Consider the following 16,706-nt stretch of genomic DNA (forward strand, 5'->3'; position numbering starts at 1 on the left):
CAGCCAATGTACAGATTTTTCTATTTATCAACTTTTATTGTTCAATTTTAGTCATTCTCTATTAACTTCCTGCTATTTATACCACCCAAATGCCTTTGCCATGCCTCCAATATAGCCATGTCACTAATTATATATCCTCTATTCCTTATCTTTCTACCTTTAACTAATAGACTTACTCTCCCTTTTCTCTCTTGTAACTTGTCATCTACACTTTTACTTTTATATTAACAAGGTTAATAATATTTACACTCTGTTTTATAACCATAATTAAGTCATCCATACTTTGCCAGTAGGTCATTCTAAAAGTTTAAGGGCAATAAAGTGTTTACATTATGATGATGATGTAAATGTTGTTCCAGAAAGATCCAATTAGTATATTAGGATTACATTGCTTTTCTTATACAGCTTTTTTTCCTTAGTTTCTAATTGTCTTTCTTTTTTTCCTTGCATTGTCTGACTTTATCACCTTCTTAAGTTATTCCAAATTCTCAAGGAAAGTATAAAATCATTTGAATCCCCTTTTTTCCCAGATACCTTCTTCCTGGAGTCCTCCGTCTTCCTGTTCCAATTTGGACTGATTGCTCTGTAGGCCTGCGGTGCAGCTGTCATCCTGGGACGTCCCTTCATTATTCTGGGTTGGACCCAATCTTTCTTGGACCCCATATCTTCCTCTTTCTTAGTTTACTCCCTTGTAGTGGACATTGTAGTTGTTCTGCAGCATCCGTTCCACTCCTCTCCCGCTGTGTAACAACTATGGGATGTGAGTGGGATTCACCCCACCACCAGCTCTAGGTGTAGGCCTTTATTGGTATAAACTGATCTGAGTAATTTCACCCTCCTAGCCACAGTGATGACTGGTTCAGGGATGACCCAATCACAATGAGGCTTAGGACTTTTATTCAGCTTTTGAGGGAGGAGATGACCTATCTTCCCTTGGATAAGAACAAAGAAGCATGTAGCCTGGTTGCTGCTGTTAGCCATCTTGTGAACATGTGGAAGGCCTACCTGAGGATGGAGCTGAAAAATGGAGGAGGCGGAGCCAAGAGAATCACAGAAATGGAACCATATTCCGGATCATGCCATGCCTGAAGTCTCCCTGCCTGTGGACTCTTCAGTTAAGTGAGCCAATGAATTGCATTTACTATTCAAGACGGCTTGAGTTGGGTTTTCTATTGCTTGCCCCTGAAAGCATTCTAATTTATGTTTTCGGTTTTTTCACTCTGGAAAGGGGATGGGTGCATGTTTGGTTTATATGAGGTATATTTGCACTGTATTAGGTGGAAGCTTTTTTTAAAAGCATAAGTACGGGAAGAAGGCTATGTGTGGATGTTGGATGACCAAAGGAGTGAACTCTACTGTTCTCTAGCATCTAATTTCCCATGCTGTTTTTTGAGGGAATCCCTCCCAAATTGGGAGGCATGGCCCTATTTCCCGCTATGGAAACTGATGGTGGTCAGGTATTTTCTTTCCCAGCCCGCCAGGCAACAAGGGCTGAATACTCTGTTCATGGCCTTGAATCTGGAACCAGCAACAAAAAGAAGGCAGGAATATACAAAATTAACAAAAGGATGATAGATTAGGAGAATATATAAGGAAGATAGTAAACCCAATAGGAAAATGGGCATAGGATATGAAGAGTAATTTATAGAAGGGGAAACTTGAGTTTATACAAGGGGAAACTTGAATATATTAAGAGCTTTTTCAACTCTGCCAATAATTAGAGAAATGAAATTAAAATAATAATGAGAAGTCACTACAGGAATGGTAACATGTAGAAAGCCAGATATTATCAAGGGCTGATGAGGATGTGAGGAAAAGGGCAACCGTGAGTTGGAATGTAAACTGGTACGGGTATTCCAGAGAGAGTTTGGCAGCACCCATGAAATTAAGTATGTGAATACCCTACAACCCAGCAGTCCTGCTTCTGGGCATATATTCCAGAGAAATTCTCACACAGGTCTTAAGAAAATATAGTTGAGGTTGTTCATTGCAGCACTGTTTGTGGTAGTGAGGAATCAGAAGCAATCAGGTGTTCACCACCATAGGACAGGATAAACAAACTGAATATTCATAGGATGGAAAACTATAAAACAAAAGTAATAAACTAGATTTACATATAGCCACATGGATAGATCTCTAAAATCCCCAGCATTGAGAGAAAAAAGTAAGAAACAGAATAGTATTTATAGCACAATTCCATTTACAGAAATGTAAAACAACACTGTGTATTTTCATGGATATGCATATAAATAAACATATGGAAGATGGATTGAAAGCATACATACATTAATTACACTGGAGAGGCTCACTAAGTTGGGCAGGAGAATGAGAGTGAGGATAGGGACTGATGGGGAAGAAGAAGAATAGAACAAATAAAGTAAAAGAGCAGCCTTCAGTGAACTGGTGATAATGTGCCATGAATTGCAGATTATGATTAACTAAACTCTGAAGTCCACAACAAATAAACCAAAACAACACATGTGAGGATGGTTGGAGCTCCTTTGCAGGGGTATGTGCCAGTAGGATAAGGTCCACTGGTAGGAGCGGTGTGGGGAGCAGTGCCAACAGCAGCTTTCTAACCAGGCTGTTTCTACAGTGGACCCTTAGCTGTGGTTCCTGCTGCCTGCCTTCCTCGCTCCCACTCCATGTTCTCAGCCTGATTCTCCAGACTTCTATGAGCTACCTGATAACTTCACAATAAATCTCTTTTCTAGGCTGGGCGCAGTGGCTCACACCTGTAATCTCAGCACTTTGGGAGGCCCAGGCGGGCAGATCACCTGAGGTCGGGAGTTCGAGACCAGCCTGACCAACGTGGAGAAACCCTGTCTGTACTAAAAATACAAAAAATTAGCCAGGCGTGGTGGCACATGCCTATAATCCCAGGTACTCGGGAGGCTCAGGCAGGAGAATCGTTTGAACCCAGGAGGCAGAGGTTGCAGTGAGCTGAGATCACACCATTTTGAGACAGAGTCTCACTCTGTCGCCCAGGCTGGAGTACAGTGGTGTGATCTCGGCTCACTGCAACCTCCGCCTCCAGGGTTCAAGCGATTCTCCTGCTTCAGCCTCCTGAGTAGCTGGGACTACAGGTGCACACCACCACGCCTGGCTAATTTTTGTATTTTTAGTAGAGATGGGGTTTCACCATGTTGTCCAGGATGGTCTCCATCTCTTGACCTCCTGATCCGCCTGCCTCAGCCTCCCAAAGTGCTGGGATTACAGGCGTGAGCCACTGCACCTGGCCACATCGTACATTTTGTTGGAGAACATCCTCGAGTAACTTCTTAAGAAAGGTAAATTTTGGGGTCTTTACATATCTGACTATGTAGTCATTATTTTACCTTCATATTTCAATGATAGTTTGGCTTTAGAATTCTATATTAGAAACAATTTTTCCGGCCGGGCGCGGTGGCTCAAGCCTGTAATCCCAGCACTTTGGGAGGCCGAGACGGGCGGATCACGAGGTCAGGAGATCGAGACCATCCTGGCTAACACGGTGAAACCCCGTCTCTACTAAAAAATACAAAAAAACTAGCCGGGTGAGATGGCGGGCGCCTGTAGTCCCAGCTACTCGGGAGGCTGAGGCAGGAGAATGGCGTAAACCCGGGAGGCGGAGCTTGCAGTGAGCTGAGATCCGGCCACTGCACTCCAGCCTGGGCGACAGAGCAAGACTCCGTCTCAAAAAAAAAAAAAAAAAAAAAAAAAAAAAAAAAAGAAACAATTTTTCCTCTGAATTTTGAAGATACTGCTTTAGCCTGTAGTGTCGCTGATTAAAAGTCACATGCTAATATTATTGTCATTCCTTTGCTGGCAACCTGTTTTCTCTACATCTGGAAGCTTAATTTTTTTTCTTCATACTTAGTGTTTTGAAATGTCACAATGATGTGCCCAGCAGTGGGGTTTTCCCTCATCTACTTTGCTGGGCACCTGGTGGGTGGGCCCTTTCAATCTGAAGACTCGTGTCCCCCTGCTCTGAGAAGTTGCTGTTTTATTTCTTTGCTTACTTTCTCTGTTCTTTTTAGAACTCCTGTCAGTTGGATATTGGATCTCCTCTATGATTATCTTCTCACATATGTATTTTCCATGTCTTTTGTTTTTTTAAATTCTGTATTATGGGACCTTGTTTTGACTTTATCTTCTGCTGGACACCTTTATTTTGGCAGTCATTTTTCATTTCTCAGCATTCTTATTCTCCAAAGATGCCTTTTCATAGCATCCTTTTCTTCTTTTTTTTAATGGATGAAGTATCGTCTATGTATGTGTACTTAATAGAACTTTACTGGCATCTTACAGATAACAGAAGATAATTATCAGGCCAGACAGGAAACATTTCAAAGGATACCAGATATAACCTCTCCAGGAGAAGGTCACTTATGCCTTCCTGAGGAACACTGCCTACTGGCTGTCCCTCTCCATAACCTCCCAGTTTCATACCATGTGTGGGCAAGATTGTCTTCCACCACCATATGGCTCTCGCCATGTGCTCCCTGCCTGCAATCCAGGTCTCCAGCTCTCACCATGGCATCAAAGAGAGGAGGCCATTTTCGCATTCTCCACTCCCAGGCCAACTGCATTTCCTGCTCCCATGTAACACTCGCCATATCAATTTTCTTTCTGGGATTCTAACACACCTGCCTCACAGTGGTGATCTGGGCTCCGTAGCCCATAAGAGGCCATCACAGTACTCAGCAGCACATGTCACAGAGTAGGTTGTTTTAAAGTTAAATAACCATGTATGTAGTAGGGCCAACAATCCAGCCTCATTCCTTTTTACAGTGCTTCCTCCAACAGGAGTCAATAGCAATTCAAATCTGCATGTCTCCTGATGTGGTCCCAATGGGGTATCTTCTGTGAGCAAAGGCCTGAGAAAAAATATGCACACATATCTCTCAAAAACAAACAATTTTCAGTTGGGCATTTTAGTCCCAACATGAATTGAGACTAAACATGAATCTAGTCCCAATTCATGTTTAGGATAAAAAATTAACTCAGTGGAAGCATAGTACTATAAAGGACACCCAGATAATATCAGTACACAGAACATTTAACATTCTAATCATAGTGGATATCTGCTGAGTGCTTACTCTGTGGCAGGCACTTGAGTTACTTTCATTTCATAAACAAGGAAAATGAAGCTCCCGGGTGTCATTTGCCCAGGGTCACAGAGCTAATAAATGGCAGACAGGAAATTGCACCAGGACTGTCTAACCACAGTCAACCAGTGTTAACTGCTACACAGAGCTGTCCTGGTTTCCATCAGCCACATTCAGGTTAATAGTGATAGCACAATTTTCTCTAAGATCAGTAGGTGTATACCTGAGATACCTCAGTCTAAGTAAAGAGCATATTCTGGTAAGTTTGCTTCCAAGGTGAATTGCTATCCTTTGCTCTGGAAATAGAAAACTATTACCAGCATTTATTTTTAAGATTTCTTTTTTCATAGAAACCATAACACTTTATTTTTTAATTTTAATTTAATTTAATTTATTATTTTTGAGACAAGTCTTGTTCTGTCGCCCAGCTAGAGTGCAGTGGCGCAATCTTGGCTCACTGCAACCTTGGTCTCCTGGGTTCAAGCGATTCTCTTGCCTAAGTCTTTGGAGTAGCTGGGATTACAGGCGTGTGTCACCATGCCTGGCTAATTTTTGTATTTTTAATACAGACAGGGTTTCACCATGTTAGTCAGGCTGGTCTCAAACTCCTGACCTCAGGTGATCCACTCGCCTCGGCCTCCCAAAGTGCTGGGATTACAGGTGTGAGCCACCATACCCGGCCTAATTTTTAATTTTTATCAAATGAATACATATACATACTTAAAAAAATAAAACAGTGCTAAGATATGCCTAATAAAACCCAGCAATATCCTGTCCTACTCCTTCCCACTGCCGGTCCTGCTCCCTAGAGGCAACTACTTCCAAATCCCTTGTTCCTTGCCACCTCCCACTCAGAGGCTGAAGAGCCAGATACTTTCTTAGCCTCCCTTGCAGCTAAGGATGACTACGTGACCTGGCTTTGGCCAGTGAGATGTTTGGCTGAGGGCCTTCTGAAAAAGTATTTGCTTTCCTGAGCAGAGGCACACATAGCTGATGTTGTCTGCTTCTTTCTTTCTGCTTTGAATATAGTCATGCCGTCTGGAGCTGTGATAGCCATCTTGTGACCATGTGGGGATGAGCACGAGGAAGAAGACAACATGTGAAGGGAGCAAGTCAGAAAGAGCCCAATTTCTTGATGGCATCATTGATCAGCTGAACCCGTGCCACAGTTCCTGTTAACTGAAAAAATAAATAAAGCCATATGTGTTTAAGCTACTATCAGTTGAGTTTTTTGTTACTTGTAGCTGAAAGGATTTGTAACTGATGGACCACCATGGTTCCTCATCATATCCTCCCTCACTCCCTCCCTCCCTCCCTTTCTTCCTTCCTTCCTTCCTTCCTTGTCTCACTGCGACACCCAGGCTGGAGTGCAATGGCGCGATCTTGGCTCACTGCAACCTCCGCCTCCCAGGTTCAAGCATTTCTCCCGCCTCAGCCTCCCGAGCAGCTGGGATTACAGGTGCCTGCCACCACACCCAACTAATTTTTGTATTTTTAGTAGACACAGGGTTTCACCATGTTGGCCAAGCTAGTCTCAAACTCCTGACCTCAAGTGATCTGCCCACCTCAGCCTCCCAAAGTTCTGGGATTACAGGCATGAGCCACCGAGCCTGGCCACCATTATTTCCTAATGTAGCAATTTGAGACATTATCTCTTGACATCTTATGGTAGAACAGGATTTACCTCTTTTCTGTCTCTTCCACACACACACCTACTTTCCCTCCCTTCATTCTTCCAATATGTTTATATCCCAACTTCTAGTAAATCAGTAGTCACTACAGAGCCAAGAAGTATACTATAATTACCTTTTTTTTCATTTTTTTATATTCCTGATTTTAATAATTGCTTGGTCTTTTCCCACACTTGAAATGTGCCTAGTCTTAGTTTTTCCCATTTGTTTCATCAGTTTGTTCATAAATCTTTTTTCTTCACAAATGTTCAAACCTATCAATCCATTGATTTTTTTTTTTTTTTTTTAAGATAGAGTCTTGCTCTATCCCCCAGACTGGAGTGTAGTGGCACACTCTTGGCTCACTGCAACCTCCACCTCCTGGGTTCAAGCGATTCTCATGCCCTAGCCTCCCCCAAGTAGCTGGGATTACAGGTGCCTGCCACCATGCCCAGCTAATTTTTGTATTTTTGGTAGAGACATGGTTTCACAATGTTGGCCAGGCTGCTCTCAAACTCCTGACCTCAGGTGATTCACCTGTCTCGCCCTCCCAAAGTGCTGGTATTATAGGCGTGAGCCACCGCGCCCAGCCTGGCCCATTGATTTAACAAGAACACAATAAAAAGTTGAGCCGGACATGGTGGCTCACACCTGTAATCATTGCACTTTTGGAGGCCAAGGTGGGAGAATCGCTTGAGCCCAGGAGTTTGAGACCAGCCTGGGCAATACGGAGAAACCTGGTGTCTATTTTAAAAATAAAAAGTTGATTAATTTGGAGCCCTGTGTAAGGGCAGGTGTTTGTCAAGTCCCTTTAAAGTGACTAAGGACCTGTACAATCTGCTGGAGGACCCCTAAGTATGGAAAATAGAGGCCTTTGCTTTGGGACTGTTTGGTTTCTTTGGAGAACCCGCTGATATTTTGCTGGAGTGTAGATACTTGTTGGCTGGTGTGATTTCTACCCATGAGCATGGGGGAGATAAGGGGGAAATTAACTGTTCCAACATGAGTTGGGGGAGATTAACTGTTCCAACAGACACTTTCACACACTTTCAATTATGTTTGAGGCTTTATGTCTTGCTCCCACCATCAGGATACCTTTACTGCACCTCTCCAGGATTTGGCAGGGTAGATGAGCTCTCTCCCAGTGGATCTCTTCCCACATGTGGACTCTGCTCATGCCTTTCCCTGCCCTGCTTTCTCAGTTACCATCCCTCCCACCCCCTTTCTGCTTGCCAGAAAGTTGTTGAAATCTCTCTCCCATTGATAGGAGCTCCTCCAGTGTTCTTTGGAGTTGTGAATTTATACCCTTGATCCTTTTATTTTGTGGAGTCTTAGGAATTAGAGGAGACAAATGCATTCCACCTTCTTGAATGGCAGTACTATCTGAATTTCAACTGCTCCAGATTTTCTGGAAACACCAAGTCTGTAGACCAACATTTACGAACCACTGGCAATAGAAAAAGCCTGGGTTTGGGAATCTGACGGGTTTGGGTTTGAATTCTGACTCCTTTTTTTTTTTTTTTTTTTGAGATGGAGTTTTGCTCTTGTCGCCCAGGCTAGAGTGCAATGGCGTGATCTTGGCTCACTGCAACCTCCGCCTCCCAGGTTCCAGCGATTCTCCTGCCTCAGCCTCCCAAGTAACTGGGATTACAGGCAACCGCCACTGCGCCCAACTAATATTTTTTGTATCTTTAGTAGAGATGGGGTTTCACCATGTTGGCCAGGCTGGTCTCGAACTCCTGACCTCAGGTGATCCACCTGCCTCGGCCTCCCAAAGTGCTGGGATTACAGGCGTGAACCACTGCACCCGTTCGAATTCTGACTCTTTGGACCTCCTTGCTCAATTCATATCCATGGGCCTCAGTTTTCTTCTCTATAAAATAATGTTCCAGGTAAAATATAGTCCCAGGTAGAATAGTCATGTCTACCTGATAGGGTTCTGGGAAGATTTCCTTAGATACTGTATGTAAAGCATCCAACACAGGGCTTGGTATACAGTAGGTGTCAAAAAAAATAGGAGTGATCACTTTTTTTTTTGAGATGGAGTCTCACTCTGTTACCCAGGCTGTAGTGCAGTGGCACGATCTCAGCTCCCTGTACCTCTGCCTCCCGGGTTCAAGCGATTCTCCTGCCTCAGCCTCCTGAGTAGCTGGGACTACAGGTGCGTGCCACCATGCCCGGCTAATTTTTTTTGGAATGATCGCTTTTTAATGGAAGCAAGCGGCAAATGTGATTGGAAAGATTTGAATCAGGGTTTTGGAGGGCCTGGAATGCCAGGACTTCTTTTTGTGACACTGAGAAACCTTGACCATCTTGTGCGAATCTATGAGATTGTTCCCTCAGTCTGGTCTGAGGAGGGAGCAAGAAGCCCTTGGCCCAGCAGCTCTTGGGTTAAAATCTTCGTCTGCATCTGAGTTATTTGTAACCCGTTGTCATGGCAACAAGTTTGGCAAGCAAGCCAGTGCTGCAAGCTCCTGACAGTGCGGAGGGGAGGGCGGTGGGAGAAGACAGAAGATTTGGAAGGGGGGTGGTCTGTGACCAGTGCCTCACTTTCCTCTGATTTGTCTGAAGCTTTCAGCTGGAGATGAGAGTGACCGTCCTCTAGGGAGAATCATTGGACGCTGGAGACTCTCCTCCCCAATCTCCTGATATTTCAGATATGAAAATAGGGCCAGAGAGGTCCAGCAGCTGGCTCAACACCACACAGCAAGTCAGAGACAGGACTAGACTTTTCTAAAAAGGACTTAGGGCCATGGAACTGAAGCATAACAAACCAGGAGGGGACCTTTCGAAATGTTTCGTCCACCTCCCCACCAACACACACATGCCTTTTTGTGTTGTTCATATGAGGAACCTGGACCCAGAGTGGTTCAGAACAGACTCAGCTTCACACAGCAATTCTGGTGGTGACTTGGGATCAAAACCCAGAGGACTCGGGCCTCACAGACCTGGGTATTTCCTGAGGAAGTGGCAGTCTAGGAGTCACGGTCCAGAGAAGCCCCTCTCTGCTGACTGCCAAGACAGGGCCTCCCAGGGTAACATTGATTTGACTGCCTTGGCCTTTGAGCTCCTCATATCCAACACGCATGTGTCCAGGTCACATTTCCCCTCCCCTGCGCCCTCTTTTTTCTGCAATGTATGTGTGTCCTCCTGCCTGTGGCATTGCTGTTGCCCAAATGGCAACCCAGCGCCACCTCACCCTGGACCAAACACACCTGCCACATGCTTCCCATCCATATTGCCTACAGGGCTAGGCATTTCTTGAACATTCTCTTATATAATTCATTCCTCCCAATTATCATTCTCCATCTCCCAGTTTAGCAGGTGGAAACCTAAAGGACCAGAGAAAGATAGTGACTGGCCCAAAGTCACACAGTGAGTCTTAGCCCGAATCCCTCCTCCTCCTAATGATCCTCCTCATTTTACATGTTTCTGCCCATTCTATCCCACACTGATTTCTCAGCGCTCAGAGTTCCTCTGGCACTTATCTTTGTCTTAATCACCCCCTTAAACTTGTGCAATTTCCTCTGTGTTCTCTGCCTTATGTGCAGCCTAAAATTCTCCTGTCTCCTCATAGCTGATTCCTCACCAAGTCCAGTTGAGTCTCTCCTTTTTGTATGTCAAATCTACCTTCTTTCCTCATCTTCTGCCACTATCCTGTTCCAGTCTCAACATCCCTCACATGAATGACCCCAAATCTACTCCCTAGCTTCCAGACTGGCCATTTGCAACCTAATATTCGGCACACCACCAGTGAGAGGGCATTGATGCGAGTCAACACAACCTTTCCTTCTATGACACTCCATACCCCACAGGGTAAAGTCTAGCTGCTTGATTGGTAATTAAGGTCACATAAGTTCTGGCCCCTGCCAGACCTCTTGAGTCTCATCACCTGCCACTCTTGGCCTCACACCCTGTGCTCTGACCACTGAGCACACAACTATAAGTGCAACTAACTACAAGTGTTTCCTAGACTGCACGAGTTTTGTTGTTTTGTTTTTTTCCCTAGGTGTCTTTGCAATGTCTTCTGCACGAAAGGCCTTTCACACTGATACCCAAACCCCATTAACTCAGCTGTTCAAGTGTCACTTTATTCATGCAGCCTATGTTTGTTCCCAAGTTGGATGGCATCCCGTCATCTGGGCTCCCACAGCGCCCCTCTGCTCCTGTACCGTGCAGAATTGTTGTCTGGGGCTCTCTCCTTTCAGACAGGAAGCTCCCTGAGGGCAGGAATTCTGTCTCCAGCAAAGCCCAGCACCTGGATGGTCCCAAAAGGAAGGGTCGGCGAATATTCATTGAAGGAATCCAGGAGCATGAATGGCTAGATGACGAAAGAAATTTCTTTTCTGCTCTGTGATTGCGCACTCTAGCCCGAGGGCCTGCGTGACGTCACTTCTTGCCTAGCAACAGTTTTCCCTCCGCCCCGGTCTTGGCTTATGGGGGCGTGGCTTGTGTCAGCTGACGCAGGGTAAGGTGGCCGAGCAGCCCAAACCAGATAGGTCTTCAGCAGGGAGGCATGGTAGAAGTGCGGATAGAAAGTGAGAGCCTTATGAAGTATGTGATATTATTTCCCCTCCCCCTGATAGGTAAGAAAACTCAGGCACAGGGAGACAGGTGACTCGCCAAAGCTACACAGCTAAGTACCGATGTGGTGGGCGCCTAACTCTGATCAACTCCGTCACTTTTCACATTGTCCCGTCCTCTCAGCATTCCCTTTGGACAACAGGGTAGTTAATGGCGAAGTCGTGCCTGGAACCTGGGTCTTACAGAAATAACTGTCAAGGTAGAAGAGAGAGAAGAAATTATATTTTGAACACCTACTGTGACATTGTGCAGTGGATGGCCCAGAGCTAGAATGCCAGGCCAGACGGGGCACTTTTTACATATTAAAAAAAAAAAAAAAAAAAAAAGAGCCTGGGCCCGGTGGCTCACACCTGTAATCCCAGTGCTTTGGGAGGCCTAGGCGGGTGGATTACTTGAAGACAAGAGCTTGAGACCAGCCTGGACAATATATTGTGACCCCGTCTGTATAGTAACAACAAAAATTATCCAGGTGTGGTGGCACACGCCTGTAGTCCCAACTACTTGGGAGGCCAAGGTGGGAGGACCACTTGAGCGTGGGAGGTGGAGGCTGCAGTGAGCCGAGATCACACTACTGCACTCCAGCCTGGGTGACAGAGCAAGACCCTGTCTCAAAAAATTCTTAGGAACTCCTTAAAATATATACACATGTGCAAATGTTTCTGATGTTAGAAGTAAAATTCATTAAATACATTGAAATGTTTGTCTTTGGGTGTAAAGGGAGTAGAAATACAGGAGAAAAAATATAATTAACAAGCGAAAGAAATCAAGAGAGGAGCCTTGAACAAACTAATGATGACTTCTGTCCCACCGGAAGTAATGTGTTCATTGATGAAAATTTAGGGAAAGAAAAACTTCCTACCGTCTAAATACAACCAGTGTTAGCATCTTGGTGTATTAAGGCTTTTATCTAGGCCTGGAAAAACCATATTTGGGATCATGCTGTATGTTCAATTACATACTGCCATTTTCACATAAACATTTCCCATTAAAATTTTTATAAACATCATTTAAATGGCCACAAAATATTCCATTGAGTGGATATACTTATGGAATTCCTTTCTGTGTGGGTTTTGGCATTTATTTTATTTTTTTCTTGCTTTCTTTAGATTTGTTTGGCCAGGTTTTAGGTTTGATTTTCTCTGTGTCTTATTTTGGGAGATAGCATAGAGAGATTGTTGTTTGAGAGAAGTAAGGGACAGCAGGGTAGGCTTTTGGGAAGCGATAGTATTTGAGGAGAATTTTGAAGTATGTAATGCATGCATAGGATAAAACCTTCGAGTGACACAAGAGGTTATACAGTGAAAACTGTCTCTTTCTCACTGCTTATCCTCAGTTCCCCAGATCTCCACTGGGGCTCTCCACTGTTACCAGTTTTTTGTAGGACCTTTGTGTGAACATTCTAAGGCTACACAAGTGTGTGTATGCGGGGGGGGTGTCTATTTTTTTGTCATTTTAAACAGCTTTATTGAGATATAATTCATTTACCATACAATTCACCCCTTTAGAGTATAGAATTCAATGGGTTTTAGTATACCCATACAGAATCTGGGTAATTTATAAAGAAAATAAGTTTAATTGACTCACAGTTTTGCATAGCTGTAGAGGCCTCAGGAAACTTACATGGTGGCAGGGGAAGCCGGCACGTCTTACATGATGGCAGGAGAGAGAGAGTGCGTGTGAAGAAGGAACTGTCAAACACTTATAAAACCGTCAGACCTCGTGAGGATTCTCTCACTATCATGAAAACAGCATGGGATAAACTGCCCCCATGATCCAATCACCTTCCACTAGGTCCCTCCCTCGACATGTGGGGATTACAATTCAAGATGAGATTTGGGTGGGGACACATAGCCAAATCATATCAACTCCAAAAAGAAACCCTATACCCCTTAGCCATAACCCCCCAGTGTCCCCATTCCCCATCACCAAACAACCACTAATCTACTTTATGTCTCTGTAGATTTTCCTGTTCTGAACATTTCATATAAAAGGAATCATACAAAATGTGGCCTTCTGTGATTGACTTCTCACTAGCATGATGTTTTCAAGGTTCATACATGATGTAGCATATATTGGTATTTCCATTTCTTTAATAAAAACATAGAGACTTTATTTTTATTTTTTGTCTGTTTGTTTATATTATGAGACAGGATCTCTCCCTGTTGCCCACGTTGGAGTGCAGTGGTGTGATCATGGCTCGCTACAGCCTTGACCTCCCACCTCAGCTCCCCGAGTAGCTGGGACCACAGCCATGCACCACCACACCCAGCTAATTTTTAAATTCTCTGTAGAGACGGGATCTCCTTATGTTGCCTAGACTGGTCTCAAACTCCTAGGCTCAAGTGATCCTCCCATCTTGGCCTCCCAAAGTGATGGGATTACAGGCATGAGCCACCATGTCCAACCCTAGACTTTATTTTTTTGAACTGTTTTAGGTTTACACAAAAATTGGGTGGAAAGTGCACAGAGTTTCCATAAACACCCTCACCCTACTACAGTTTCCTCTATTATTAACATGTGATACATTTGCTAAAACTGATGAGCCAATATTGGTACGTTATTATTATTATTATTATTATTATTATTATTATTATTTGAGACAGAGTCTCACTCTGTCGCCCAGGCTGGAGTGCAGTGGTGCAATCTTGGCTCACTGCAACCTCCGCCTCCTGGGTTCAAGTGATTCTCCTGCCTCAGCCACCTGAATAGCTGGGATTACAGGTGCGCACCACCACACCAGGCTAATTTTTGTATGTTTAGCAGAGATGGGGTTTCACCATGTTGGCCAGGCTGGTTTTGAACTCCTGACCTTGTGATCCACCTGCCTTGGCCTCCCAAAGTGCTGGGATTACAGGCGTGAGCCACCGTGCCCTGCCTGGTACATTATTATTAACAAAAGTTCATAGTTTGCTTTAGGGTTCACTCTTGGGGTTGTACATTCTGTGGGTTTTGACAAATGTCTAATGTCATGTATCCACCATTACAATATCATACAGAGTAGTTCCATTGCCCTAAAAAATCCTCTGTGCTTGACTGAGCGTGGTGGCTCCTGCCTATAATCCCAGTACTTTGGGAAGCCAAGGCTGGTGGATCACGAGGTCAAGAGATTGAGACCATCCTGGCCAATATGGTGAAACCCTGTCTCTACTAAAAATACAAAAATTAGCTGGGTGTGGGAGGCTGAGGCAGGAGAATTGCTTGAACTGGGAGGTGGAGGTTGCAGTAAGCCGAGATCGCGCCACTGCACTTCAACATGACGACAGAGCAAGACTCTGTCTCAAAAAAAAAAAAAAAAAAAAAAAAAATCCTCTGTGCTCTCTACCTATTCACCTTTCTCCTTCCCTCAAACCTCTGGCAACTATTGACTGACCTTTTACTTTTCCATAATTGGCTTTTCCCGAATGTCATATAGTTGGAATCATATAGTATGTAGCCTACAGTATGAAGGAAGGATTGGTGTCCTCCACTTAACAATATGCATTTAAGGTTCCTCCATGTCTTTTCATGGCTTGATAGCTCATTTTTTATTGCCAAATAGTATTCCATTGAATGGATGTACCACGGTGTGTTTTCTCAGTCACCTTGGTTGCTTCCAAGTTTTAGCAACTTTGAAAACAACTACTATAAACATTCATGTGCAGATTTTTATGTGGACATAAATTTTCAGGTCATTTTGGGTAAATACCAAGAAGCACGATTGCTGGATTATATGGTAAGAGTATGTTTATCTTTGTAAGGAACTATTCCAACGTGGCTGTACTATTTTACATTCCCACTTTGCAATGAGGATTCCTGTTGCTCTACATTCCTTGTCAGCATTTGATGCTGCCAGTGTTTTGGATTTTAACCATTCTAATAGGGGTGTGGTGATATCTTATTGTTATTTTAATTCTCAATTCCCTAGTGATACATGATGTTGAGCATCTTTTCATATGCTTCTTTGCCATCTGTATATCTTCTTTGCTGAGGTGTCTGTTCAGATCTTTTGCCCACTTTTAAATTGGATTGTTTACGTTCTTATCGTTGAGGGTTTTTTTCTTTTTAAAAAAGAACTACTGGCCGGGCGTGGTGGCTCACGTGTGTAATCCCAGCACTTTGGGGGGCTGAGGTGGGTGAATCACGAGGTCAGGAGTTCAAGACCAGCCTGGCCAACATGGTGAAACCTTGTCTCTACTAAAAATACAAAAAATTAGCTGGGCGTAGTGGTGGGCGCCTGTAATCCCAGCTACTTGGGAGGCTGAGGCAGTAGAATCACTTGAACCTAGGAGGCAGAGGTTGCAGTGAGCCAAGATCACGCCACTACACTCCAGCCCAGGAGAGAGTGCAAGACTTCATCTCAAAAAAAAAAAAAAAAAAAAAAAAAAAATTATTGTTTTTTCTTTTAGGGATGGCATTTTGCCATGCTGCCCAGGCTGGTCTTGAACTCCTGGACTCAAGCAATCTACTCACCTTGGCCTCCCAACGTGCTGGGATTACAGGCATTAGCCACCGTGTCCAGCCTTATTGTTGAGTTTTAAGAGGTAATTGTATCTTTTAGATACCAGTTCTTTATTAGATATGTGTTTTGCAGATATTTTCCCCATTCTGTGGCTTGTCTTTTCATTCTCTTAAACGTATCTTCAGTAGAGCACAGGTTTTTAATTTTAATGAAACCAAATTTATCAGTTTTTTCTTTTATGCATTGTGCATTTGGTGTTTTTTTCTTTTATGCATTAGGCATTTGGTGTTGTATCTAAAAAGTTATTGCCAGCCTGGGCAACATGGCGAGACCCCGTCTCTACTAAAAATACAGAAAATTATTCGGGCATGGTGGTGTGCACCTGTGATCCCAGATACTTGGGAGGCTGAGGTGGGAGGCTCACTTGAGCCTGGGGGGCAGAGGTTGCAGTGAGCCTGGATTGTGCCATGCACTCCAGCCTGGGTGACGGAGTGAGACCCTGTGTCAAAAAAAAAAAAAAAAAAAAAAAAAAATTAAAAGTCATTGCTAAAGCCAAAGTCACCTGGATTTTCTCTTATGTCACCTTCTAGGAATTTTGTATTTTTGCATATTATACTTAGGCCTATGATCCATTTTGAGTTAATATTTGCAAAAGGTGTATGGTCTGTGTCTAGATGAATGTTTTTGCATGTAGATGTCCAGTTGTTCCAGCACCATTTTGTCGAATAGGTTATCCTTCTTCCATTGAATTGCCTTCGCTCCTTTGTCAAAAGTCGGTTATATTTGTGTGTGTCTGTTTGTGGGCTGTCTATTCTGTTCCATTGATCTATTTGTCTATTCTTTTATCAATACCACACTATCTTGATAACTGTAGCTTTATATAGTAAGTCTTGAAGTCAGGTAGTGTCAGTCTTCTGATTTTGC

The 16,706-nt window shown here is 43.7% G+C and overlaps 1 long non-coding RNA gene across 1 annotated transcript; it reads left to right on the forward strand.

The window, feature by feature from the left end:
* Positions 1-1,012: 1,012 nt before the first annotated feature.
* On the forward strand, positions 1,013-6,308 carry LOC119622580 (uncharacterized). Its single transcript, XR_005239175.2, has 2 exons — positions 1,013-1,119; positions 6,120-6,308. It is a non-coding gene; the product is annotated as an uncharacterized lncRNA (long non-coding RNA).
* Positions 6,309-16,706: the final 10,398 nt, after the last annotated feature.

This window comes from Chlorocebus sabaeus, chromosome X, assembly GCF_047675955.1.
Source record: "Chlorocebus sabaeus isolate Y175 chromosome X, mChlSab1.0.hap1, whole genome shotgun sequence".
In the NCBI taxonomy this organism is placed as follows: Eukaryota; Metazoa; Chordata; class Mammalia; order Primates; family Cercopithecidae; genus Chlorocebus; species Chlorocebus sabaeus.